Here is a 26,291-nt window from a genome sequence, read left to right as displayed (position 1 = left end):
CGTAGTACATTTTTGCACCAAAATCCATGGAACATCCACAGCTCAAGAGTGCTTTTGCACAAGTAAATCGGTAGTCAAACGGCAGAACAGAGGGGTTTTTCCGCTGTAGGTAAACCTCCTTCTATGAGCCATAACTCCCTTTTGCACAAGAGTCCTTGTGCAAAAAGACCGGTGTGCACGCTCCACAAGGGGTTTCTTGTGCAAGAAACCACTATGGGGAAAAGCACAGAGCCCTTCTTGCGCAAGAGCATCCATGCCGTGTGGACGCTTTCTTGTGCAAAGGCACATGGCTTTCGCGATGCGTTTGGAGCTGTGGATGCACTCTTGCGCAAGAAATTTTGGTGCAAAACCTCTGGTGCAAAAGGCTTCTTGTGCACGAAGCCTGCAGTGTAGAAGTAGCCGGAGAAGCTGCCAGGGGACAGGAGGCAGCTGGGTTATCTTGGTGGCCAGCTGCAGCCTGGAGGAATCAGCAGCCTTTCAATGCTATGCAGAAAGAAGGCACAAACTGCTTCCAGATCTCGGGGGTGATGGAGTGGAGAGAGGGAAAAGACTAGGGTCAATCATCCCTCCCCAATCCATCTCCTGCGGTTCATAGAATCATAGAACTGGAAGAGACCCCAGAAGGTCGTCAAGTCCAGCCCCCTGCTCTAGGCAGGACCAATCCCAACTCAATCAACCCGGCCGGGGCTTTGTCAAGCCGAGACTTAAACACCTCTAGGGATGGAGACTCCACTACTTCCCTAGGGAACCCGTTCCAGTGCTTCACCACCCTCCTAGTGGAATAGTTTTTCCTAATATCCAACCTGGACCTCTCCCACCACAACTTGAGCCCGTTGCTCCTTGTCCTGCCATGTGACACTACTGAGAACAGCCTCTCTCCATCCTCTTTGGAACCTCCCTTCAGGAAGTTGAAGGCTGCTCTCAAATCCCCCCTCGCTCTTCGCTTCTGCAGACTAAACAGACCCAAGTCCCTCGGCCTCTCCTCATAGGTCATATGCTCCAGCCCCCTAATCATTGTGGTTGCCCTCCGCTGGACCCTCTCCAATGCGCCCACATCCTTTTTGTAGTGGGGGGCCCAGAACTGGACACAATACTCCAGATGGGGCCTCCCCAGAGCCGAATAAAGGGGAATGATGACATCGCTGGATCTGCTGGCAATGCTCCTCTTAATGCCTCCTTCTTGGCTACAAGGGTGCACTGTTGACTCATATCCAGCTTCCCTTCATACCCATCCCTTCCCTCCCGCACAGCACTGGGTGGCTGCTGCTGGCCACTGGCTGCTGGCCATCCAGGAGACCTCTCTCTGCCCGCCATGGGTGTGCAGTCCGAGCAGAACTGGGAAGTGCAGGGCACGTGTGAACACCAAGGGAAATGTCAGTCCTGAACAGCCACCTCCCTTCATTATGCCCTGAACCCGCCGTCGCCTCCCCCCGCAGAGCGAGACTCCTCTGCAAAACCCGAACTCTGCTCTCAGACCCCCTGCTCCAGCGTCTCCTCGCTGCTCCCGCTGGCGGGCTCCAGACCTGCTCCACAGCATGGGCCTGGCTCCCTGAGGACGTGTCCCACGTGCCACGGGTCAGTTCGGTCCAGCCGGTCGCTGCCGGGAAGGGAAAGGGACTTCTGGCTCAAATCCTCCCCCAGCGCAGCGGGAAATCTGCCCCCCGCCCCAATGGGTCCCTGGGACACGGCCCCTCCCCGGACACTGACCGGCACTGCCTGGCCCCTCTGCACAGAGGAGGCTCCGGAGATCACTTCACTCCCCAGATCACCTGACAGTCACCAGCCCCCCAGTCCCTGTGTGAGGAAACACAGTCACTGCAGTGGGCTGCTCATTCCTCCAAGGAGCCCAGAGGTGTTAGGAGGATCACAGTGCGCTGCACAGACACCCAGCCTGGGACAGTCTGACTCCTGCACCCGGCGCCCTGGGGGAGTCAGTCAAACCCCTGGCAGGAGCAGTCCTTTATAAGGCAGGGCATGCAAATGAGGGAGTCACCGTCCTCTTTAAATCTGTCCCTCCCTCTGCCCAGGCTGCACCCGCAGAGACAATCGGAAGCCCCCTGGGTCTGGGCAGTGACCAGCCAGTCCAGCACCAAACCCTAACCCTGCCAGCACCAGAGAACTTTCCCCGCCAGCACCAGGGACCATGAGACTGTGGCTCCATCTTCTTCTCCTTGCAGCGGCTGTGGCAGGTAATTTCTTCCTCTGAACAACTGGCCATTCAGAGAATATTCAGTGATCCCTGTTTTCCTACCGATATTAACACGCCGAGTCTTTATCTGCAGGTGTCCGGTCTCAGGTGCGGCTGGTGGAGTCCGGAGGGGATGTGAAAAAGCCCGGAGACTCTCTGCGCCTCTCCTGCAAAGCCTCCGGCTTCACCTTCGGAGACTACTGGATGAGCTGGATCCGGCAGGCTCCTGGCAAAGGCCTGGAGTGGGTTGCCCGTATAAGCTACTGGGCTGGTACTACCATACACTATGCCAGCTCGGTCCAGGGGCGATTCACCATCTCCAGGGACAACCCCAACAACCTGCTGCACCTGCAAATGACCGGCCTGAAGCCCGAGGACACCGCCCGCTATTACTGTGCCAGAGACACAGCAAGGGGAAGCCGCTGGGAGCTCAGACACAAACATGCCTTTGTGGTCAGTAGCGAAAGTCCCGGCCAGTCACAGCTGTAGGCAGGGGAAACTCACAGAGAAAGCCCCGTGCTCAGAGCAAAGGGGCTTGCTCCAGCCAACCTACCCCAGATCCACCTACCGAGCCCGCCTGGCTGAGAAGGGCCGTGACTGGACCTTTCCCCCGTATTGAGAATAAATTCGATGGGCAAATACAATCTCCATTTCTGCACCTTCATAAAGTCATCAGGGGGATTGAACCCGATGAGCACAACCATTATACCAGCGCACAAGGCACAGAGCTGTCCCCAGCAACCCTATCAGTCTCTGTGTATGCCTGTAATATTTACACACAGACTAGACACACAGCCAGACAAACTCTCTGAACTATCTAGTAGACATCCCTCTCTTTCTCCATCCATGCCCCCTACTGGCCCAACAGGGCTATAGCAGTCCTGGTCCCCATCCCTTGCTGCCCCCTGGAGTCCTCGTACAGTACAAAGCCCTCCCATCGGAACCAATCCCATTCCAAGCACATCCTGTTTTCCTGGCAGAACCAAACCCTGACCTTGCTGTGTTTGGTCAGAGAAAGCTGACTCCTGATTTTGTTGGTCCTAGCTCTCAGGCTACGTCTACACGACGAGTTTTCTTGGCAAAAAATATGCTAACGAGGGACTCATTTGCATGAGTCACGATCTCATTTGCATATTTTCTGCCGATCCATTTTTTCACTTGGGTTTTTGTGCAAAAACAAGCCAGATGGACATTTTCTTTGGGCGCAAACACCCCTTTTCCTGCAAGATCGGTAAACCTCCTTTTTTGGGGCATAAGGATCTCATGGGAAAAGGGGTGTTTGCACAAAAGGAAAATGTCCCCACTGCTTGTTTTTGTGCAAAAACAGCTCATCAGAAAATACGTAAATGAGATCGCGACTCATGCAAATGAGTCCCTAATTAGCATATTTTGGCCGAGAAACTTGTAGCATAGACATAGCCTTACTGTTTTGGAGGATTTATGGGTAGCAGGTTTAAAACTAATAAAAGAAAGTTCTTCTTCACACAGCGTGTAGTCAACCTGTGGAACTCCTTGCCAGAGGAGGCTGTGAAGGCTAGGACTATAATAAAATGTAAAGAGAAGCTAGATAATTTCATGGAGGTTAGGTCCATAAAAGGCTATTAGCCAGGGGATAAAATGGTGTCCTTGGCCTCTGTTTGTCAGAGGCTGGAGAGAGATGGCAGGAGACAAATCGCTTGATCATTGTCTTCAGTCCACCCTCTCTGGGGCACCTGGTGCTGGCCACTGTCGGCAGACAGGATACTGGGCTAGATGGACCTTTGGTCTGACCCAGTATGGCCATTCTTATGTTCTTATGTTCTTATTTCTTTAACAAACGGACTCACAGACGGATGGATAGATGCCCAGTTCTAAAATATATAGTAAGATATATACATACACAACCCCACAAAATCACTCCCGTATATCGAATGTGTGCGCCATGCATATGCATGTATTTGCTTATTTATGTTTAGGTGTGTTTGTACATATGTGCACGTGTTTGTGGTTCTGTGTGTGCACGTGTGAATACAGATGGCCCATACATACCAATTATCCCCTTCACCATTTAGAAAGCTATCATTGTCTTAAAGATCGCAAGGGGCAGAAAATCCATGGCGTTTCTTGGTAAATAATTTGCAGTAATTACTTCTCCTCCTTGTTAAAAAATTGCACCTTATTTCTAGTCTCCATTTCCCTAGCTCCATCTGTCCCACATTGGATAGCTGTCTTGCCTTTGTCTGACATGAGAAAGAAGAACCGAGTAGAAGCAGGAAGGTGAATCTCCCTTACAGTAACTATTCAAACGTGGCTATAACATGTTCTAACAAGTCCCCGAGGGGTAGCCGTCTTAGTCTGTATCCACAAACACAACAAGGATTTATTTAATAGAATCAAAGAATTGTAGGGTTAGAAGAGACGTCAGGAGTCATCGAGTCCAAACGCCTGCCCAAGGCAGGACCAACCTCAAGTCAATCATCCTATTCAGGGCTTGTCCAGCTGGGACTTCAATACCTCTAGGGATGGAGATTCCACCTCCTCCCTAGGGAACCCAGCCCAGTGCTTCCCCACCCTCCTACGGAAATCGTTTTTCCTGATATCCCGCCTAGACCTCCCCCATTGCAATGTGAGACCATTGCTCCTCATTCTGCCATCTGCCCCCACTGAGAACAGCCTCTCTCCATCCTCTTTGGAACCTCCCTTCAGGGAGTTGAAGGCTGCTCTCAAATCCCCCCTCACTCTTCGCTTCTGCAGACTAAACAGACCCAAATCCCTCAGCCTCTCCTTGTAGGTCATGGGCTCCAGCCCCCTAATCATTTTGGCTGCCCTCTGCTGGACCCGCTCCAATAAGTCCACATCCTTTCTATAGTGGGGAGCCCAGAACTGGACACAATACTCCAGATGTGACCTCCCCAGTGCTGAATAAAGGGGAATAATCACTTCTCTAGATCTGCTGGCAATGCTCCTCCTAATGCACTTTTGTATGCCGTTAGCCTTCTTGACTCATCTCCAGCTTCCCATCCCCTGGAATCATGGGCAAACTCACACTTTGTCAGATGCCTCTTATGCCCACATCAATCTGCAAGTCTTTCTACTAAACTCGGAAGGGTGATCTGTGGCCATTGAGAGCTGCGATCACCCGTACCTGAGGAGGTTCAGGTAAATACAGCCGTGTGGAGGCCCGCCAGGGGCTAACCCTGGCATTCCAGATCCAGCCTGAGAGCAGGTATTTGCCTACCCCTGCCCTAATAAATCTGTTAGCCTCTAAGTTGCCCAGGACTCCTCGTTGCTTTTCCAGTTTCAGACTAGCAGGGCTACTTCTCTGGGACTTGGCTAAGTAATTCATCCCCAGCAATAGCTAGTAGCCACAGCTTCTGAGAGAGGTGCAAGAGTGCCACCCAGTGGACACGGATGGAAAGACCATCCTTTGGAGCAAATTGCAGGACAATGTAGCACTTTAAAGACTAACAAGATGGTTTATTAGATGATGAGCTTTCGTGGGCCAGACCCACTTCCTCAGATCAAATAGTGGAAGAAAATAGTCACAACCATATATACCAAAGGATACAATTAAAAAAATGAACAAATATGAAAAGGACAAATCACATTGCAGAACAGGAGGGGGATGCAGGGGGGGGAAGGAAGGAAGGTAAGTGTCTGTGAATTGATGATATTAGAGGTAGGGAGAGTGGGATGTTTGTGAGTTAATGGTATTAGAGGTGATAATTGGGGAAACTATCTTGGTAATGGGTGAGATAGTTCAAGTGTTTGTTGAGTCCTTTTTGGAAAGTGTCAAATTTTAATCCTTTGGAGCGATTTCTAGGTTTCAGGGCTGTGGACTTGGCAACAATGGAGAAAGCTAAAGAGACAAAGAGCGGTCGAAAGAGATAAAAAGCTAAAGAAAGTGATAAAGAGATTGGCTACATCTACACTGTACGTTTTTGTGCAAAACTAGGTTTTTTTTGCGCAAAAACCTGCGTCCACACCTCAAATAAGCTGTTGTGCAATCAAATAGGCAGTTACACGGCAGAAGAGGGCTTTTTCTGCTGTAGGTAAACCTCCTTTTCTGAGGCATAACTGCACTTAGTGCTACAGCTGTTGAGCAAGAAGACAAGTGTGGATGCTCCAGAGGGGTTTCTTCCGCAAGAAACCGCCAAGAGAAAAAGCACAGGTGCTCTGATGGTGATTTCAGAGCTTTCTTGCACAAGAGCATCCATGCAGTGTGGATGCTCTCTTGTGCAAAAGCACATCACTTTTGTGATGTGCTTTGAGGTGTGGACGTGCTCTTGCACAAGTAGTTTTTATGCAAAAACTCTTGCGCAAAAGCCTTCTTGCGCAAGGAGCAGGTAGAGTAGATGTAGCCAGAAAGAAAGAAAGAAAGAAAGAAAGAAAGAAAGAAAGAAAGAAAGAAAAAGAGTGAAAGCAAGAGCGAAAAAGTGAAAGAAAGAAAAAGTGAAAAGCGAAAGAAAAATTGAGTGAAAAAGCAAAAGAAAGAGTGAAAGAAAGAGCAAAAACATGAAAGAAAGCACTAAAGAAAGAGCGAAAGAAAGAATGAGGCTACGTCTAGACTGCAAGCCTCTTTTGAAAGAGGCTTTTTTGAAAGATACTTTCGAAAAAGCCTCTTTCGAAAAAAAGCGTCTAGACTGCAAGCAGTACTTTTGAAAAAGCAAGCCGCTTTTTCGAAAGAGAGCACCCGGGCAGTCTGGATGCTCTCTTTCGAAAAAGCCCTGTTTGCATTCAAGAATGTCTTTTTTCGAAAGAGGCTTGCAGTCTAGACGTGAAATGAGGAGTACCGCCGTTGAAAGAAAAGCCGCGTTCTTTCGATTTAATTTCGAAAGAACGCAGCTGTCGTCTAGATGTCGTCTACTTTTTTCGAAAAAACCCTGCAGTCTAGACACAGCCTGAGTGAAAAAGTGAAAGAAAGAGTGAAAGAAATGAAGAAAGCGAAAGGAAGAGCGAAAGCGCAAAAGAAAGAAGTGGTTCTATCCATAGCTTGAATTCTTTGCACCCTTCTCTACCAAGTAGAGACATTGCTCGTGGTGCCCAGCTAGAGAGGAAGTCAAGGACATTTGGTAACGTTGTGTATCACTGTGTAATTGGGCAGCTGGGACTCCACAATGACACACCTCACACCAAAAACCTAAGCGCGCTGATGCACCGGCGGGAAAAGCTCAGGACAACTTCCCTTTAGGTTTGACGCTTAGTTTGAGGGCATCGGAGCATATTCTCAGTGCGTGTCAGTCCCAGCACTTCCGTGGATTTACATCATTCCATCTCCTTGGGGGATTATTTGATTGTTATAATTCATATTCACAACCCTAACCCTAACCCTAACCCTAACCCTAACCCTAACCATAACCATAACCAACCAATCTAAGCAGGGTAGCTATGTTAGTCTGTATCTATGAAAACCTACAGCACCTTAAAGATGAACAGATTTATTTCAGCATAAGCTTTCGTTAGTAAAACCTACTTTGTCAAATGCATCTGGCAAAGTCGTTTTTACCACGGAAGCTTATGCCCAAATAAACCTGTAAGTCTTTACGGAAGCACAGGACTCCTCATTCTTGTTGTTTATTGTTACACTCCGAGCTCTCAACCGAGATCAGAGTCCAACAGTGCTAGGCACTCTACATAAACGTAGGAAGAAGTAGTCCCTGCCCCCAAATTCACTGCCGTGGGTTTTCAAAGGAGCCTGAAATTCCAATGCCATCTGGCCACGTCATACCCCTTTACATCCTCTTGAGAATTCCAGTCTACATGGCATGGACAGTGAAGTGATTCTCACATCGGGATCAATGACAGAGTTGGGAATAAAGCCAGAATGCATCCCAAACCCAGTGCTCTCCCCGGTAATTCAACTCCACTCCAAAGGGATAGAGATCTTAAATAGACCTACCTTCTGAAGTGTTGGTCTCGCTTTGGTTCCAGTCTTCTACAAATCCCAGTGGAGTTCAAACGTAACAATAGACCTCGTGGCTCAGACCCATTGGTCTGTCTCCAGTCATGGGGTCAATCTCCTTTCTCGTTGAGAGATTCGGTACGGGCATGCATCACAGTGTACAGTGGACCCCCACCGTGACAAAAGCCATTATAAAAACCTCGTTCTGCCGGCAGCTGTGCAAAGTAACCCGATGCCAGGCTAACGTTCCGTCAGGAAAATCCAAAGGTTGAAATTTACAAATCCTCCTAAAGAACTTGGTTAGCAGGTTCTCAGTGAAATGAACAGACGTTTTCATGGCAGTTGGGCACCTCGCGTGTTTATCCACATTTTCAAATTGCACTTGCTACTTCTCTGCACCATTAGGTGCCTAAAAATCTTGTGTAAATGTGAATTCTATTGCTACAGAGATTTGGAAAAAAAATATCAGACTATATTTCTAAACAGAGTTGGAGGGAAAAATGATAGAGGTGGTGGGGGAAAGTTTTCACAATTTTTCTCCCCAAAAGCATGCCCTTTTTTGTCAGAAATTTCAGACCTCTCAAAGGATACGTCTACACGGCACAGCTATTTCAGGGTACCAGAGGTACCCTGAAATAGTTATTCTGAGTCTAGAGAAGCTGCCCGTTATTTTTAAATATTTTTCTAAATAACGAATGTGCTATTTCACCATCCTGGCAAACCTCGTTGCATGGGGGATAAGGGATGGTTCAAAATAGCAAGTTATTTTGAAATTTGGTGCTGTGTAGATGCGCCAAATTTAAGAATAAGCTAGTTCGAAATAAGATATGCAATTTGTGTAGCACAAATTGCGTATGTTATTTCGAATTTAGGGTGTTGTGTAGATGCACCAAAGTTATATTTTCTTACCTCTGAACAGAAGAGTAAGCCTTTAATTAAGTCTGTAAGTATTCTATGTCCACATACCCCGAATTCGTGTCTTGCCTTCTCTTGAGGTTCAATAAAATATACTTCTCGGCCAATATAGGGACAGATCCCGCTAGCTGTACTCTCCTAGCATCTAATTCTATAAGCAGTGCGTTAGAGCTTTAGAATCTGATCTACGGAAAATAACTTGCCAACTTGCTTTGCTGTTGTTTTACTTCTGAATTACTTTATTAATCTTTTTCCATAGCAAGGAGAAATAAAGCCTCTCTCACTTCTTCACTGTTCCAGATGGGAAATTTCCCCCAATGACATTTGGAAAATTTGTTAGACTAAACTCTCATTCTTTCTTCAGACCAGTGCTTCCCAGTTTACTACTCTTAGCCTCTGAATAACTCAGCTCTTCCAGAAATGGGGAGGACCCAGTCTAGATTGGGTTAGGAAAATCTGAATTGTGTGCTGCCTGTTTTCACCGTTTCCTAGATCTTGAGGCCAGAACGCACCATTAGACCAGCTAGGATGATCTGTATAAACGCACGCCATAGAACTTCAGCCCGTTATTTCCGTATTGACGCCAATTATATATGTTTCCCTAAAACGTATTTTCTAGAAAGGCATTCAGGCTTGATCCAAAAACTTCAAGAGACAGGCTGTCACTTCCCTTGGTGGATTGTTCCAACGGTTAATAAACCGACTTTAAAAAAATCCAACGCTTTATCTCCAGCTTCAGTTTCACTTCCAATCCATTGGTTCTTCTCCGTTTTTCTGTTAGATTAAAGAGCCCTTTAATAGCAAACACATGGAGTCCTCAACAGCCTTGCATTCGTCCTGAGACCAGCAAACATCGTGGGGAGGAGGGGAAATGAAGCATTTTCCCTTCGCTGATGGGTCATGCTGATTTGTTTCTTCATCTTTCTAGCTTTATAGCTCCTGCTCCCAACTGTAAGTCTCGTGAATATCCAAAAGAAAAGGGTACCAGCATGAAGAAATTCTCCATTCACCTCTCTGACACCTGCAGCTCTTTGCGGCTAATTGGAGGGATGATCCGAAACTGCATTGGCCATGCTAGATGAGATAGAAGAGAACTTTGTGCGGCTCCGTATCATTATGGCAGATGGAGTGGCACCTCCCACAACGAAAAGTCCTCTGTCAAACACATGGCCATGTTAGCAGCTATACAACATGTGCCAACAGAGGGCAGACTCCTACTGTTTGTTTTATCACTCTGATATTCAATGCCATTGGGCGGCTGAGGATTTTGTATGACGGGACACCACTGTGATGGGACGGGTGGATACCACAGTGAAAAATTCCCCATCAAAAACCTAGACCCTCTTAGAGGAAAGTTCTCCTAAACTTTTCTCTTATAGGGAAGGGGAAGCTCCCAGCAGCGGGAATACAAGTCCAGATGTGCAACCATGACAATGGGCTGTGCTTTTTTCCACGCTGGGCTTTTCCAAGGGGAATCAGGCATGGACCTTAGGAGTTAGGTGCCAAATGATCACCTATCTGCATCTTTAGCCTCTTCCTTACTTTTGTGGATTTCACCCTTTGTAATCCCCCACTCATATGGCTAGTGAGAAGATTATCGATTATGTTGGAGAGGACTATATTTGAAACTCACCCCTATCAGTCTAGGCCCTGAGACTTAAGCCTTGTCTACACTTACCAGGGTTCGATTAAGTGAGTCTTGTAAGGACCCACTAAATCAACCACTGATGGCACCCCCATCAACCCTGCACCCCCATCAACCTCCACAGAGTTGTGAGGGGTAAGGGAAGTTGATGGAAGAGTTCGTCCCATCGAGCTTCCATGGTGTGGACACCTCAGAAATTTAATTTAGGGAACGTTGACTCCGGTTATGCTGTTCTCCTAGCTGAAGTAGCATATCTTAAGTTGATTTTCCCCCAAGTATAGACATGGCCACTTTCCCGCAAGTATTGATTAAATTATCCACCCATGAATGTTAGCCCCTACACTGCATGGCAATAAAAAGTGTTTAGAAGTTAACTGAAAACAGACAGTGATTCATTCTCTCTCTCTCTCTCTCTTAATCTCTCTCTCTTTCAGAAGTAAACAAGAAGAAAAACCTGGATCCTAATTCTCCCCTCTCTAGCATCAGTGGCGCACCTCCCTCTGCATCAGTGGAAGAACATAGAGTCTAATTATTAACCCTGATAATAATGTGAAATCCCTTAGATTGCTTTGAAAATACCACTCCAGCTTAAGGTAACATTGGTGAGCTCCCATCCTTTGAAAAGTTTGGGTTCTTTTAAGTTTCACCCTAACTCTGGATTTTTTGTGGGACTTTCAATGATGTTTTTCTGATCAAAATTTGACATAGACGTCCATTTCCCCATCCACATCTCCCGTAGCCTGAATCTCTCTCTTTTTCTCCCTCTCTCTGTTTGCCCTCCCTGCTTGGGTCTTATATCAACACCAATTGCTGCAATATATTTTTCTCATTTGGAAGATCTGCCATTAGGAAAACAATCTGTTCTTGGGAACATTACTCATTTACCCTTCTCCCACATGCGGCTCTTTAAACGCAGTGGAAGAGCGATGTGAAAAGGCATCGACTCAGTTGAATGGTTCCACCGCTGGTGAGGTGGTTTTTGTACAGCTCTGTGACACCGTGATAACTGGGGTACCCCCACAGTGACAAAACCCTGAACAAAAACCCATGTCTAGCAGCAATGATGGAAAGCAATCTCTCCAGCAGGGGGTCCGCATCTGACAAACATGAATAGATTTAGACTGTCAGCACGCCGGCGAAGCAGGGACAGAAAGACATATAGAACCACGAGCCTCCTGTTCACACAGCGATGCGTTCATGTATGTATTTAAACCACTTACATGGACCTACGACCATAATACCTACATATTCCACACTCTTTAATGGGTTGATCTGCATTATCCCCCACGAGACATCTGGAAACCCAAGGAATGGAGACTAAGCACCATCTGTGTAAAGCAACTAGGTGCCTAAATCATCTTAAAGGTCTAGCCCTAAGCGACTTTGCTGAAGTTGTCAGGACAGGTATTCAAGTGGGATCTCTGAAAGTCATTGGCTTGGGTTCTAAGCAGTGGACCATCCTTTCTACAGATGGAGAAGTGGATTAAGGACCAAATCTCAAAGCTTCATGAATCTTCTCCATGGGTTTTTATCTATTTCCATCTTTCAACCGCCCTTCTTTGCAGAATGTAAGGCTCACCACCATGAATATCTGACAGAGAAGAAAATGATTTGTGCTGGTAGATATTGGCTATTCACCTCTCTGACATATAAGACGTTTGGAAGTAGATGAATGAAGAAATCAAAAACTGTGGCTACTACAGTGAAAAGTCCTCTATCAAAAACACAGCTGACTCAAAAGAAGGCATGATCCAAGAAGTTTGTCCCACTAACATTCGTTGCGATTGGACGGCCGAAGATTTTGTATGGCTGAGTAGCACGGTGCTAGTGGGGGGAGCTACCACTGTGAGAAATCGCCTAACAAAAACCAAGATCCTCTTAGAAGCAACACAAACACAATAGGCAAGGAAAGTTCTCACACACTGTGGCATCACAGAGACGACAGACCTCGAGTGAGAAAATGAATACGTAAGTGTGAGCCACTGATGTCTTTTGAAAGATCACTCTCCCCAGGATTTCTGAGAAGACCTAGGGGAATCAGGCACTAACCCTAAATCAATGGGAGTTGGGCACCCAACTTGATTATTTGTCCTCGAAATTGCCATTGCACCAGTAGGTGGCTCCAAAGCTTTGCCCATCTGGCCTGAGGGATTAAGGACTTAATCCACTGATAACAAGGGGAGAGTTTCTACTAATTTCAGCCAGCTAGGTTAGGTCCTAGGTGACTTACATACGCTCATGCAAGAGGTGTGTAGCAGAGTCATGACTTCCACCCAGTTCATCTGGATCCCATTCCAATGCAGAGGCAAGGAAGCTGCCTTTGACATTTTCCCATCACATCACGTCCAGCCCCACGAGATGGGTGGATTTTGTACGGCTGTGTACCACAGTGATAACTGGGGGAGTGGGTACACACAGTGAAATATCCCCTGTCAAAAACCCGGTCAGATGACATGGCAGAAAAAGACCTGGGGATTATGATGGATGAGAAGCTGGAGATGAGTCAACAGGGCGCCCTTGTAGCCAAGAAGGCTAATGGCATACTAGGTTGCATTAAGAGGAGCATTGCCAGCAGATCCAGAGATGTCATTATTCCCCTTTATTTGGCTTTGGTGAGGCCACATCTGGAGTATTGTGTCCAGTTCTGGGCCCCCTACTACAGAAAGAACGTGGACAAATTGGAAAGGGTCCAGCGGAGGGCAACCAAAATGATTTGCAAAAGCGGCGAGGAGTCCTGTGGCACCTTATAGACTAACTAACGTGCCACAAAACTCCTCACCGCTTTTGCAGATTCAGACTAACATGGCTACCCCTCTGATACTTGACAAAATGCTTTCGGGGCTGGAGCACATGACCTATGACGAGAGGGTGAGGGATTTGAGCTAAAGTCTTCCGAAGAGAAGAATGAAGGGGGATTTGAGAGCAGCCTTCAACTCCCTGAAGGGGGGTTCCAAAGAGGCTGGAGAGAGGCTGTTCTCAGTGGGGGCAGATGGCAGAACAAGGAGTAATGGTCTTATGTTGCAGTGGGGGAGGTCTAGGTTGGATATTAGGAAAAACTATTTCACCACGAGGGTGGGGAAGCCCTGGGATGGGTTCCCTAGGGAGATGGTGGAATCTCCATCCCTAGAGGTTTTGAAGTCCCAGCTTGGCTGGGATGATTGAGTTGGGGTTGGTCCAGCTTTCGGCAGGAAGTTGGACTCAGTGACTCCTGAGGTCTCTTCCAGCCATAGGATTCTGTGAGTCTATGAAATCTGCTGAAAGATCTTCCTTCACACCAGCTCCCAGGAGGCATATGTGGATACCATACTGCTCTGTAGCATGCTGGAAGGACTGCTAGCCAAACCCTAGAAACTCTGCATTTAATTCTGGCTCCAGAACTTTAAACTTCTTCAACTTTGCTCTCTAGCCCGTGCCTCACAGAGTCTTGGAAACAGCAGCTTGGTGGATCTAATCATCTAGCTAGAAGGTCCTGACTTGGCTCCATTTGCTTTACACACAAGTTCCTGCACTCAACACCTGGGAAGCCTAACAGAGCCATTCACTCCGGCGCTGGAAACATGCCGTGCAGCGAAAGAATCAAGGAGTTTAATTTGCTTTGCTGACCAAAGAGAAGGTGAAACAATGATTTGGTCACCATCTATAAGTACCAGCTCGGTGAATAGAAGTGTCATATAAAGAGCTACAAAACAGATGCTTGACAAGATCGAATAGCTGGAAGCTGAAGCTAGACAAGCTTGGACTAACAACGAGAAGTCCTGTGGCACCTTATAGACTGGCAGATTTATTGGCGCACAAGCTTCTGTGGGCAAAGACCCATTTCATCTGACGAAGCGGGTCTTTGCCCACAAAAGCTTATGCTCCAATAAATCTATAATGTGCCACAGGACTTCTCGTTGTTTACGCAGATTCAGACAAACACGGCTACCCCTCTGAAGTTTGGACAAGAAGCCAGGTACAAACTTTTAACCAAGACGGCAATTCAACGTTGGCACAATCTACCCGGCGTGGTGGTGGATGTTCCATCCCCGGACTTGATTTTAAAATCAAGCATGATTTTTTTCCCTCTGGAAACATCTGCTTTAGTGCAAATGGGAACTAGTTCAGGGAAGTCCTCTGGTCTGTGTTATGCAAGAGGTCAGACTGGACAGTCTCACCGGTCTGATAGTCTATGAATCTGTGACTTCTTCCAAGACTTGAAGAGCCACAGTTTCATCCAATTAATGGAGAAAAAGAAAAACCCTTCCTGTCTCTCTCCTCAGGGGTGTCTTTATTGGGAAGCCTTCTCCCCAAAAATAGATCTTAAAGGGGTAAAGCCTTGATCCATTCCACACCAAGGAGATTTGGTACAGCTCTGAATCACTGTGCTATATATACGGGAGTAGCTACCACAGTGAGACACTCCTCAACAAAAACCTCCGTCTCTCCGCAGAGACTGTGTGAAAGGGATCTGGTACCTGGCCCTTACTGATGTGGTCCCTTCACTGTCAGATCTGAGGGCTTCCCAGTGCAGAGGGGAAATAGATTGTCTATGGAGACATAGACACACAATCACAATTGGGAGAACACTAGAATGGGAGAATTGGGAGAACACTCCTAGAACACTAGAACGGGAAGGGACCTTCAGAGGTCATCAAGTCTAGTCCTCTGCCCTCACGTCAGGACCAAGCACCATCCAGACCATCCCTGACAGGTGTCTATCTAATCTGCTCTTAAATATCTACAGTGACAGAGATTCCACAATCTCTATAGGCAATTTATTCCAGTAGTGAACCACCCTGACTGTTGAGAAGTTTTTCCTAATGTTCAGCCTAAGCCTCCCATGCTGCAATTTAAGATGTGTGTCTAAACCTCCTTGCTGAAACCCCATTTTACAGACTGGGAAACTAAGGTATGGTGTGTCTAAGTCAGCGTTTCTCAGCCAGTGGTACGAGTACTCTCAGGGGTACTCGAGAGACGTCTGGTGGGCGTACCTCAACACAACTGAAATTTGGGGAGAACTGAATGTTTTAAGTTTTGCAGTGCTTTATTATCTTTGTATTTTTTACACGCAACAATTTCATCACCCGCCTGGCTACGATTAAGTTGTTGCAATGTGTTGCAATGGTAGAAAAAAATTGTTGTGTGTCTGAAAACTGTAGGTGCTGGGGATACCTATAATTTTTTTAGAAGGAGTACTTTATTTAAAAAAAAGTTGAGAAACACTGCTCTAAGGACCTGAATCAAAAGAATGCCCAGGATCCGATCCTAAGTGACTTACAAGAAAATTCTCCTCAAATCTCAGCACTGACCACGGGAATTTCTCTAGCCTGAAGAATGTTCTTGCACCAGGCGAGATTTCGAGACATTTCCATCACCCCAACGTTGATCCCCAAGAAATGGGCAGGAACCTTGTGTGATTCCATCACTGCACTGGGAGTCGTAGCTACCGCAGTGACATAACATGCGACGTTCGTGGATTTTAATATGAACACGAAGGACAAAGCTGCATCCAACTTTGGTGGGTTTGCCCCAAGTTCTGTGCAAAGTGGGCCGTGTGAGGTGTCTATGGAAAGCGCACACTCTGCTGATTATGTTCTTCCTCTCCATGCACCCGTGTCATTTTTGAGTGTGGAGTTATGAGAATTGGCTCTGGACTCGTGTTTAAAATGTTCTTGTCTGGGAGATGGCAGTAGACATCACCCACCTACCGTGAGGGGCAGTGACTCAGTGACCAATGGTGCTGCATGGACCATGGGCCATTAAGTGATGCAAATAAACACCTAAAGGTATCCCATGGCTGCTTGCCGAAAAAGGACACGGACTGGTGTCTTGCTTCTGTGACTAACTCAGTTTTGGGAGGTACCTCCACCCAGGAGAACAGTGGGATTCCTTCCATGTAGGCACGAGTATAAAAGGGGCCCTAGAGGTTCCTCCATCCTTGTATTTACCCTTCACTTCAGAAGCATCTCAGCTATGGACAAAGGACCAGGAAGGACTGACGACCCATCCTGACATAGGATGTACTCCAGAGACATTGAAGCTGGCTACTTGTTCCATCTCTGAGAACCTGCCTTAAGATCTTTGTGACTGGCGCTTGTAATGTGATTTCTTTAACAATTCGACTCTCAAACTTCTAGTTCTTTCTTTTAGTAAACCTTTAGCTTTTAGATTGGCCCAGCGGGTTTTCTTTGGGAGATCTTTCCTGAAAGTATAGAAAGATCCCAGAATGATTTGGTTGCTCCCTAAGGCTAATATTTTTCACCCTCAACTTCATCATTAACAACCCAAAATAAGGAGGGGGGAATACTTCAGAGAAGCTGTTAAGAGTTTCTACCTGTCTGGAACACTTGCCTAAGCCGCTAAGACCAGTGTGGAAGACTCTAAGTCAGAGCGGATTTTGTACGGGAGCGTATCACAGTGTAACTACTACGGTAGCTACCACAGTGATGTTCTCCATGTCAAAAACCACACGACTATAAAGGAGACAATACAAACGTGACATGAAACCAATGTAGGGCTTATCAATTGATAAGGTGCCCAGCTTATCAATGTAGGGCTATCTGGTTTCCAGAGAAGACATAAGATAATCTTCATCATATTTGGGAGCTGAAAACCTACCTGGAAGCTAGGATTACGCATTTCAGTGAGAAAACACTCTCATGCGCCTTCGAAAACACCAACCCAGAGAGCTGAACTCACCAAGAATTCTAGATCACACCTGTGACCGCTAGGTTGCTGAGATCTAGTCTTTGCCGATAGCAAAAGGATGAGGGAAACCACATACGTGTTATCCATTTTTCAGACACATTTTGATGCAACTAAATCTATCCGCAATTTTCTAAAAATCGTTATGAGAGGAAGAAAAAATAGACTGGGATTTTCAGTTCCTAAAGGAGCGAGGTGCTCAACTCCCATTGGAAATGGGCGCCTAAATACCTTAGACTTTGTTCTGATAATCCCCGTTGAAAGGAGATTAGGGGTATGACTTGCCACAGTTCCCACATGACTTAGAAGCACAAGCTTCCTAGAAAAACTTGTGCTGGTCCATAGCTGAGAGAAGACAATTCATAATGGACGGCCGAGGGTTACAGACCGACGCACGCTAGAGAAAAGGCAGACAAAGCACTTGTCTGGATGCACACGCAATAGGGTTTGCAAGTCCTGCTGAAATCTACCAATTCTAAAACAGATAAGCACATAGGAACGGACATACTGGGTCAGACCAACAGGGGGTCCCAATGTAAAAGGGGTCTAGTTCCCAGCAGCCCCACTCATGAGTGGAGCCACAAAGACCCCTCTGATCCCCACCGGGAGAAGCCCCATGTTTCTACCCCTTGGCTGGGGCAGCCTAGAGATGACCAAAGACACATGCGAAGCCTTGGGCCAGCCACAGCCTTGCCACCCCCGATTCCAGCCACCCCAGGGAAAAGCGTCCCTTCCCCACGCTCTTGTTATGCCCTATGCAGGTTCTGGGTGGTGGTGGTGGGGCTGAGGAGGTGACATTTGCTACCCTGGGGCACCGCGAGATCTTTACAGAACCTGCCTCCCAGGGACCAGCCTGGGGCATAATAAAGCAAACACCAAACCTCTCAAGGGGGCCTCCAGAGACAGCAACAGAGCCTCCCCTGGCCTATTATACTTGCCTCCTATGGGTGGTGGTGATCACACAACTTTTGGGAGGGTCGCGAGCATGGTGGCTGCTGGCCCGGCACCCAGCTCTAAAAGAAGTGCTGCCGTCAGCAGCAGCACAGAAGTGAGGGTGGCATGGTATAGGGGAGGGGAGTCACTTTAAGGGGGTGTCTTACAGGTTAAAATATTTTAAGGAGGCCCAGCCAAAATAATAATAATAATAATCGCAGCAGTAGATGGACCATTGGTCTGACCTTTTCTGGCATTGCATTGCCTCCCTATTATACCCGTTTTCAGGGTTGGAGGGGCGAGTTATCTGAATCAGCATCTGATGACTGTTCTCGGAAGAGATGAGGAAGATTTTGCACGACCATGTATCACCGTGACTACTACGCTAGCGGGAGCTACACTGTGATATGCCCCGGAACAAAAACCGTGGACGTATTGGTAAAACAAATAAAAGAGAGGTGCTTTCCATCCTGGGAACTGGAGAGCGAGAGTTGGAAAGTTGGCCAAGGAATCCTAGAATCCTACGGTTGGCAGAGACCTCAGGAGTCATCAAGTCCAACTCCCTGCCCAAAGCAGAACCAACCCCAACTCAATCATCCCAGCCAGGGCTCTGTCGAGCCGGAATTTCAAAGCATCTAAGGATGGAGAATTCACCCATTCCCTAGGGAATCCATCCCAGTGCTTCTCCTACCCTCTAGGGAAACAATCTGGATATGCAACTTCCTCTAGATGGAACCACCTCCGATATACCAGTGGCAAAGAAGATTTGGTATTGACGTGCATCACGGTGGTAGGCGGTAGCTGGAGTGATCACCATGACAAACACCACATCAAAAACCTCCATGTGGTCTCTACTATGTGAGACCTAGAGAAATGGCATTTTGGAATCACGTCAATCAGTATCAGAGGGGTCGCCGTGTTAGCCTGAACCTGCAAAAACAACGAGAAGTCCTGTGGCACCTTATAGACGAACAGATTGATTGGAGCACAGGCTTCCGTGGGCAAAGACCCACTTCTTCAGATGCCTCTGACGAAGTGGGACTTTGCCCACGAAAGCTTATGAGAACATAACATAAGAATGGCCGTACTGGGTCAGATCAAAGGTCCATAGCTCAGTAGCCTGTCTGCCGACAGCAGCCAACACCAGGTCTCCCAGAGGGAGTTTGAATCGAATAGGTAATGATCAATTGATCTCTTTCCTGCCATCCATCTCCACCCTATGATAAAGAGAGGCTAGGAACACCATTCCTTATCCATCCTGGCTAATAGCCATTGATGGACTTAACCTCCATGAATTTATCTAGTTCTCTTTTAAACCCTGTTATAGTCCTGGCCTTCAGAACCTCCTCAGGCAAGGAGTTCCACAGATTGACTGTGCGCTGTGTGAAGAAGAACTTCCTTTTATTTGTTTTAAACCAGCTGGCCATTAATTTCATTTGGTGGCCCCTAGTTCTTATATTATGGGAACAAGTAAAGAACTTTTCCTTATTCACTTTCTCCACACCACTCATGATTTTATAGACCTCTATTGTATCCCCCCTTAGTCTCCTCTTTTCCAAGCTGAAAAGTCCCAGATGAAATCAGATGCCTCATTTGTAACTCTCAGGGTGGTTAAACCCTGGAATAAATTGCCTAGGGAGGTGGTGGAATCTCCATCAATGGAGATATTTAGAGCCACCTAGATAGGCACCTGTCAGGGATGATCTAGATGGTGCTTGGTGCTGCCATGAGGGCAGGGCACTGGATTCAATACCTCTCCAGTTCTAGGATTCTACAGTTCTATGATTCTATCCCTTTGAGCGGTGGCAGATGTTGCCACAGAGTATCCACGAGGACAAGCGCCCATTGGGAGCCGACCAGAGAAGGTTTGCAATGGCGAGTGCACCCGGAATGACAACAGCAAACGTGGCGGCGGAGGGGGAGAATTTTGAAGAGGACCTAAACGCTTCTCCATCAGGGCATAAACGAACATCTACCAGACCCAAACCCGTGTCAAGGTTCTCTCACACTGCCCACGAGGGGGCATTTCTTACGCTTTCCTCTGCGTTGTCTGGATGGGCTGCAGGGCAGGTGTCTGTATTAGATCAGAGTTTCTCTAACTGGGGGTCTCAACCTAAAAGGGGTCTAGCTCCCAGCTCTGCCCCTTTTCTCAGCAGTCCTGCTCATGGCTGGAGCCACAAAGCCCCCTCTGATCTCCCCCGGGAGAAGCCCCAAGTTTCTACCCCCTTGCTGGCGCAGCCTAGAGATGGCTGAAGCCACATGCGACCCACTCTTCACCTGCCCCAAGAAGCCAGCCACAGCCTTGCCTCCCTCGATTCCAGCCACACGAGGGAAAAGTGTCCCTTCCCCGCACTCTTGTTAGGCTCCATGCAGGTTCTGGTTCGTGGTGATGGAGCTGAGGAGGTGACGTTTGCTACCTTGGGGCGCTGGGAGAGCTTTCCAGAACCTGCCTCCCAGGAACCTGCCTGGGGCATAAGAAAGCAAACACCAAACCTCGCAAGGGGGCCTCCAGAGACTGCAACAGAGCCTCCTCTGGTCTATTATACCCGCCTCCTATGGGTACTGGTGGTCACACAACTTTTGGGAGGGTCGCAAGCGTGGTGGCCGCTGGCCAGGCACCCAGCTCTAAAAGCAGCGCTGTCGCCAGCAGCAGCACAGAAGTGAGGGTAGCATGGTTTAGGGGAGATGGTCACTTTAAGGAGGTGTTTTACAGGTTAAAATATTTGAAAGGAGGCCCAGCCAAAAAAAAAAAAATACTAAAAAACAGAATCGCAGGAGTAGATGGACCATGTATCTGACCTTTTCTGGCGCTTTATCGCCTACCTATTATACCCGTTTTCAGGGCTGGAAGGGCGCGTTATCTGAGTCAGCATCTGATGGCTGTTCTCGGGAGGGACGAAGAAGATTTTGCATGGCCATGTATCACCGTGACTATACTTATAGTAGTGGGGGCTACACTGTGATATGCCCCCGAACAAAAACCGTGGACGTATTGGTATTGGATAAAACAAATAAAAGACACGTGCTTTCCATCCTGGGAACTGGAGAGCGAGAGTTGGAAAGTTGGCCAAGGAATCCTAGAATCCTACGGTTGGCAGAGACCTCCGGAGTCATCAAGTCCAACTCCCTGCCCAAAGCAGAACCAACCCCAACTCAATCATCCCAGCCAGGGCTCTGTCGAGCCGGAATTTCAAAGCATCTAAGGATGGAGAATTCACCCATTCCCTAGGGAATCCATCCCAGAGCTTCCCCTACCCTCTAGGGAAACAATCTGGATGTGCAACTTCCTCTAGATGGAACCACCTCCGACATACCAGTGGCAAAGAAGATTTGGTATTGACGTGCATCACTGTGGTAGGCGGTAGCTGGAGTGATCACCATGACAAACACCACATCAAAAACCTCCATGTGGTCTCTACTATGTGAGACCTAGAGAAATGGCATTTTGGAATCACGCCAATCAGTATCAAAGGGGTAGCCGTGTTAGTCTGAACCTGCAAAAACAACGAGAAGTCCTGTGGCACCTTATAGATGAACAGATTGATTGGAGCATAAGCTTTCGTGGGCAAAGACCCACTTCTTCAGATGCCTCTGATGAAGTGGGTCTTTTCCCACGGAAGTTTATAAGAACATAACATAAGAATGGCCGTACTGGGTCAGATCAAAGGTCCATCTAGCTCAGTAGCCTGTCTGCCGACAGTGGCCAATACCAGGTGTCCCAGAGGGAGTGAACCAAACAGGTAATGATCAAGCCATCTCTCCCCTGCCATCCATCTCCACCCTCTGACAAACAGAGACTAGGGACACCTTTACTTACCCATCCTGGATAATAGCCATTGATGGACTTAACCACTATGAATTTATCTAGTTCTCATTTAAACTGTGTTATCGTTCTAGCCTTCAGAACCTCCTCCGGCAAGGAGTTCCACAGATTGACTGTGCGCTGTGTGAAGAAGAACTTCCTTTTATTTGTTTTAAACCAGCTGGCCATTAATTTCATTTGGTGGCCCCTAGTTCTTATATTATGGGAACAAGTAAAGAACTTTTCCTTATTCACTTTCTCCACACCACTCATGATTTTATAGACCTCTATTGTATCCCCCCTTAGTCTCCTCTTTTCCAAGCTGAAAAGTCCCAGATGAAATCAGGTGCCTCATTTGTAACTCTCAGGGTGGTTAAACCCTGGAATAAATTGCCTAGGGAAGTGGTGGAATCTCCATCAATGGAGATATTTAGAGCCGCCTAGACAGACACCTGTCAGGGATGATCTAGATGGTGCTTGGTGCTGCCGTGAGGGCAGGGCACTGGACTCGATGCCTCTTGAAGCCCCTTCCAGTTCTAGGATTCTACGATTCTATGATTCTATCCCTTTGAGCGGTGGCAGATGTTGCCACAGAGCATCCACGAGGACAAGCACCCATTGGGAGCCGACCAGAGAAGGTTTGCAATGGCGAGCGCACCCGGAATGACAACAGCAAACGTGGCGGCGGAGGGGGAGAATTTTGAAGAGGACCGAAACGCTTCTCCATCAGGGCATGAGCAAACGTCTACCAGATCCAAGCCCGTGTCAAGGTTCTCTCACACTGCCCACTAGGGGGCAGGTCTTACACTTTCCTCTGCGTTGTCTGGGATGGGCCTCAGGGCAGGTGTTCGTATTAGATCAGAGTTTCTCTAACTGGGGGTCCCAACCTAAAAGGGGTCTAGCTCCCAGCAGTCCCGCTCATGGCTGGAGCCACAAAGCCCCCTCTGATCCCCACGGGGAGAAGCCCCATGTTTCTACCCGTTGGCTGGAGCAGTCTAGATATGGCCGAAGCCCCATGCCACCCACCCCTCACTTGCCCCAAGGAGCATTGCGCCAGCCACTTACTTACCTCCCCCTATCCCAGACATTCCAGGGAAAAGCATCCCTTCTTCATGCTCTTGTTACACCCCATGCAGGTTGTGGGTGGTGGTGGTGGGGCCGAGGAGGTGACATTTGCAACCCTGGGGGACTGGGAGATCTTTACAGAACCTGCCTCCCAGGGACCTGCCTGGGGCATACTAAAGCAAACTCCAAACCTCGCAAGGGGGCCTCCAGAGACTGCAACAGAGCCTCCTCTGGCCTATTATACCCGCCTCCTATGGGTGGTGGTGGTCACACAGCTTTTGAGAGGGTTGCGAGCATGGTGGCTGCTGGCCCGACACCCAGCTCTAAAAGCAGCGCTGCTGACAGCAGCAGCACAGAAGTGAGGGTAGCATGATATAGGGGAGGGGAGTCACTTTAAGGAGGTGTTTTACAGGTTAAAATATTCTAAAAGAGGCCCAGCCAAAAAAATTATAATAATAATTAAAAAACAGAATCGCAGGAGTAGATGGACCATGTATCTGACCTTTTCTGGCACTTTATCGCCTACCTATTATACCCGTTTTCAGGGCTGGAAGGGCGAGTTTTCTGAGTCAGCATCTGATGGCTGTTCTCGGGAGGGACAAAGAAGATTTTGCATGGCCATGTATCACCGTGACTATACTGGTAGTATCTGGAGCTACACTGTGATATGCCTCCGAACAAAAACCGCTGACGTACTGGTATTGGATTAAAAAAAAAAAAGACACGTGATTTTCACCCTGGAACTGGAGAGCAAGAGTTGGAAAGCTGCCCAAGGAATCCTAGAATCCTAAGGCTGGGATAGACCTCAGGAGTGATCAAGTCCAAAGCAGGACCAATCCCAACTCAATCATCCCAGCCAGGGCTCTGTCAAGCCAGGATTTCAAAGCCTCTAAGGATGGAGATTCCACCCATTCCTTAGGGAAACCATCCCAGAGCTTCCCCACCCACCTAGGGAAACAATCTGGATATGCAAATTCCTCTAGATGGAACCACCTCCGACATACCAGTGGCAAAGAAGATTTGGTATTGACGTGCATCACTGTGGTAGGCAGTGGCTGGAGTGATCACCATGACAAACACCACATCAAAAACCTCCATGTGGTCTCCACTACGTGAGACCTAGAGAAATGGCATTTTGGAATCACGTCAATCAGTATCAGAGGGGTAGCCGTGTTAGTCTGCGTAGGGAGGTGGTGGAATCTCCAACAATGGAGATATTTAGAGCCGGATTGATAGTCACCTCTCAGGGATGAACTAGACGGTGCTTGGTCCTGCCATGAGGGCAGGGGACTGGATTCGATGACATCACGCAGTCCCTTCCAGTTCTATTTTAAAGGAGGCCCAGCCAAAATAATAATAATAATAATACAAAATAATCGCAGGAGTAGATGGACCCTTTGTCTGACCTTTTCTGGCATTGGGTGCTTGCCCATTATACCCGTTTTCAGGGCTGGAGGGGGGAGTTATCTGAGTCAGCATCTGATGGCTGTTCTCGGAAGAGATGAGGAAGATTTTGCACGGCCGTGTATCACCGTGACTACTACTATAGCGGGAGCTACACTGTGATATGCCCCTGAACAAAAACCGTGGACGTATTGGTATTGGATTAATAAAAAAAAGACACGTTCTTTTCACCCCGGGAACTGGAGAACGAGAGTTGGAAAGTTGCCCAAGGAATTCTAGAATCCCAGGGCTGGCAGAGACCTCAGGAGTCATCAAGTCCAACCCCCTGCCCAAAGCAGGATCAACCCCAACTCAACCATCCCAGCCAGGGTTTGGTCAAGCCAGGATTTCCAAGCTTCTAAGGATGAAGATTCCACTCACTACCTAGGGAATCCATTCCAGTGTTTCCCCGCCCACCTACGGAAATAAGCTGGATGTTCAACTTCCTTTAGATGGGACCACGTCCGACGTACCAGCAGTAAAGAAGATTTGGTATCGCCGTGCGTCACTGTGGTAGGCGGTAGCTGGGGTTATCACCATGACAAACACCACATCAAAAACCTCCATGAGGTTGCCACTACGTGAGACCTAGAGAAATAGCATTTTGGAATCACGTCAATCAGTATCAGAGGGGCAGCCATGTTAGTCTGAATCTGCAAAAACAATGATGGCACTTTATAGACAACAGATTGATTGGAGCATACGTTTTCGTGGGCAAAGACTCTCTTCGACAGATGCATGTTACATCTGATGAAGTGGGTCTGCGTCCACGGAAGCCTATGCTCCAATAAATTTGTTAGTCTATAAGGTGCCACAGGACTTCTTGTTGTTTCAATCAGTAGTGACTTCATTTTTAAAAAATACACAGGACTTCCTCCTTGGCATGAAAAATACATCTTCTGAAACGCTCTTGTCAAATAAAATGGAAGTGGATCCCTGGAAAACATGGAAAGAAAAAGCATGGAGGCAAACAGTTCCGGAAAACGAGAAGCGAGGGACATTTAGGGTGTGTAGACACTGCCCCCTCACCTCGAAATAAGTGATGCAAGTTGCGTAATTTCTAAATAGCTGTCTATACAGGGCAAATTTCAAAATAAAGCGCTATTCCAAGTCCCTTAACTTTCGTGGGTAGCTGGAATAGCGCATCCATTATTTCAAAATATATTTCGAAATAACGGATGCATTCAAAGATGCAGAATAGTTATAGCGAGATACTTCTATATCCTGAAAAAGCTCCACTGTCTAGATGTAGCCTTCTTGAGGTTAAAATTAGGTGCCTATCCATCTTAGATCCTTTCGTTACTTTTTCTGGCCACCTTTTTACACATGTGGGTGCCAAAAGATCCTGGCAAATCTGTTTTTTTTTAAATAAATTAATCTATGTTTCTTGAGTGTTGAGCCATTAGCATGATAATTATTCTTATGTTCATTAGCCAAGGTGACTTTTACAATTTGTCGGATGTTTTGGTATAGGCATGAATCAGTGTGTGGAGAAGCTGTTTTAATGATTGGTGGTAGACCTGTAGGGGTGAGACCACAATGAAATATACACGATCAAAAACTTGTGTGGGTTAGTCTGCAAAAACCACAGACCTATTCAAACTTTTCTGAAGACTTCCAGCTTCCACAAAGGAAAATCCTGACCCAGAAAACGCATCGGATTCTAAGGCCAGATCTACACTAGACTCAGCAGTTCAGGTGAAGGCATGTAATTCCAGACACATAGAATATGTAG

At 47.4% G+C, this 26,291-nt stretch overlaps 1 long non-coding RNA gene across 1 annotated transcript in view; it reads right to left on the bottom strand.

Annotated features, from left to right (window-relative positions):
* Window positions 1-2,287: 2,287 nt before the first annotated feature.
* The window catches only part of LOC142821180 (uncharacterized), a 32,453-nt gene continuing 8,449 nt past the window's right edge, over window positions 2,288-26,291 (bottom strand). Inside the window, exons 2-3 of the long non-coding RNA XR_012898109.1 lie at window positions 8,067-10,058; window positions 2,288-2,425 (exon numbers count right to left, since the gene is read on the bottom strand). This is a non-coding gene — a long non-coding RNA (uncharacterized LOC142821180). The remainder of the gene's footprint in view (window positions 2,426-8,066; window positions 10,059-26,291) is intronic.

The sequence above is a fragment of the Pelodiscus sinensis genome, chromosome 30 (assembly GCF_049634645.1).
Source record: "Pelodiscus sinensis isolate JC-2024 chromosome 30, ASM4963464v1, whole genome shotgun sequence".
NCBI lineage: Eukaryota > Metazoa > Chordata > Testudines > Trionychidae > Pelodiscus > Pelodiscus sinensis.
This window is presented reverse-complemented; position numbering and strand designations above follow the sequence as displayed.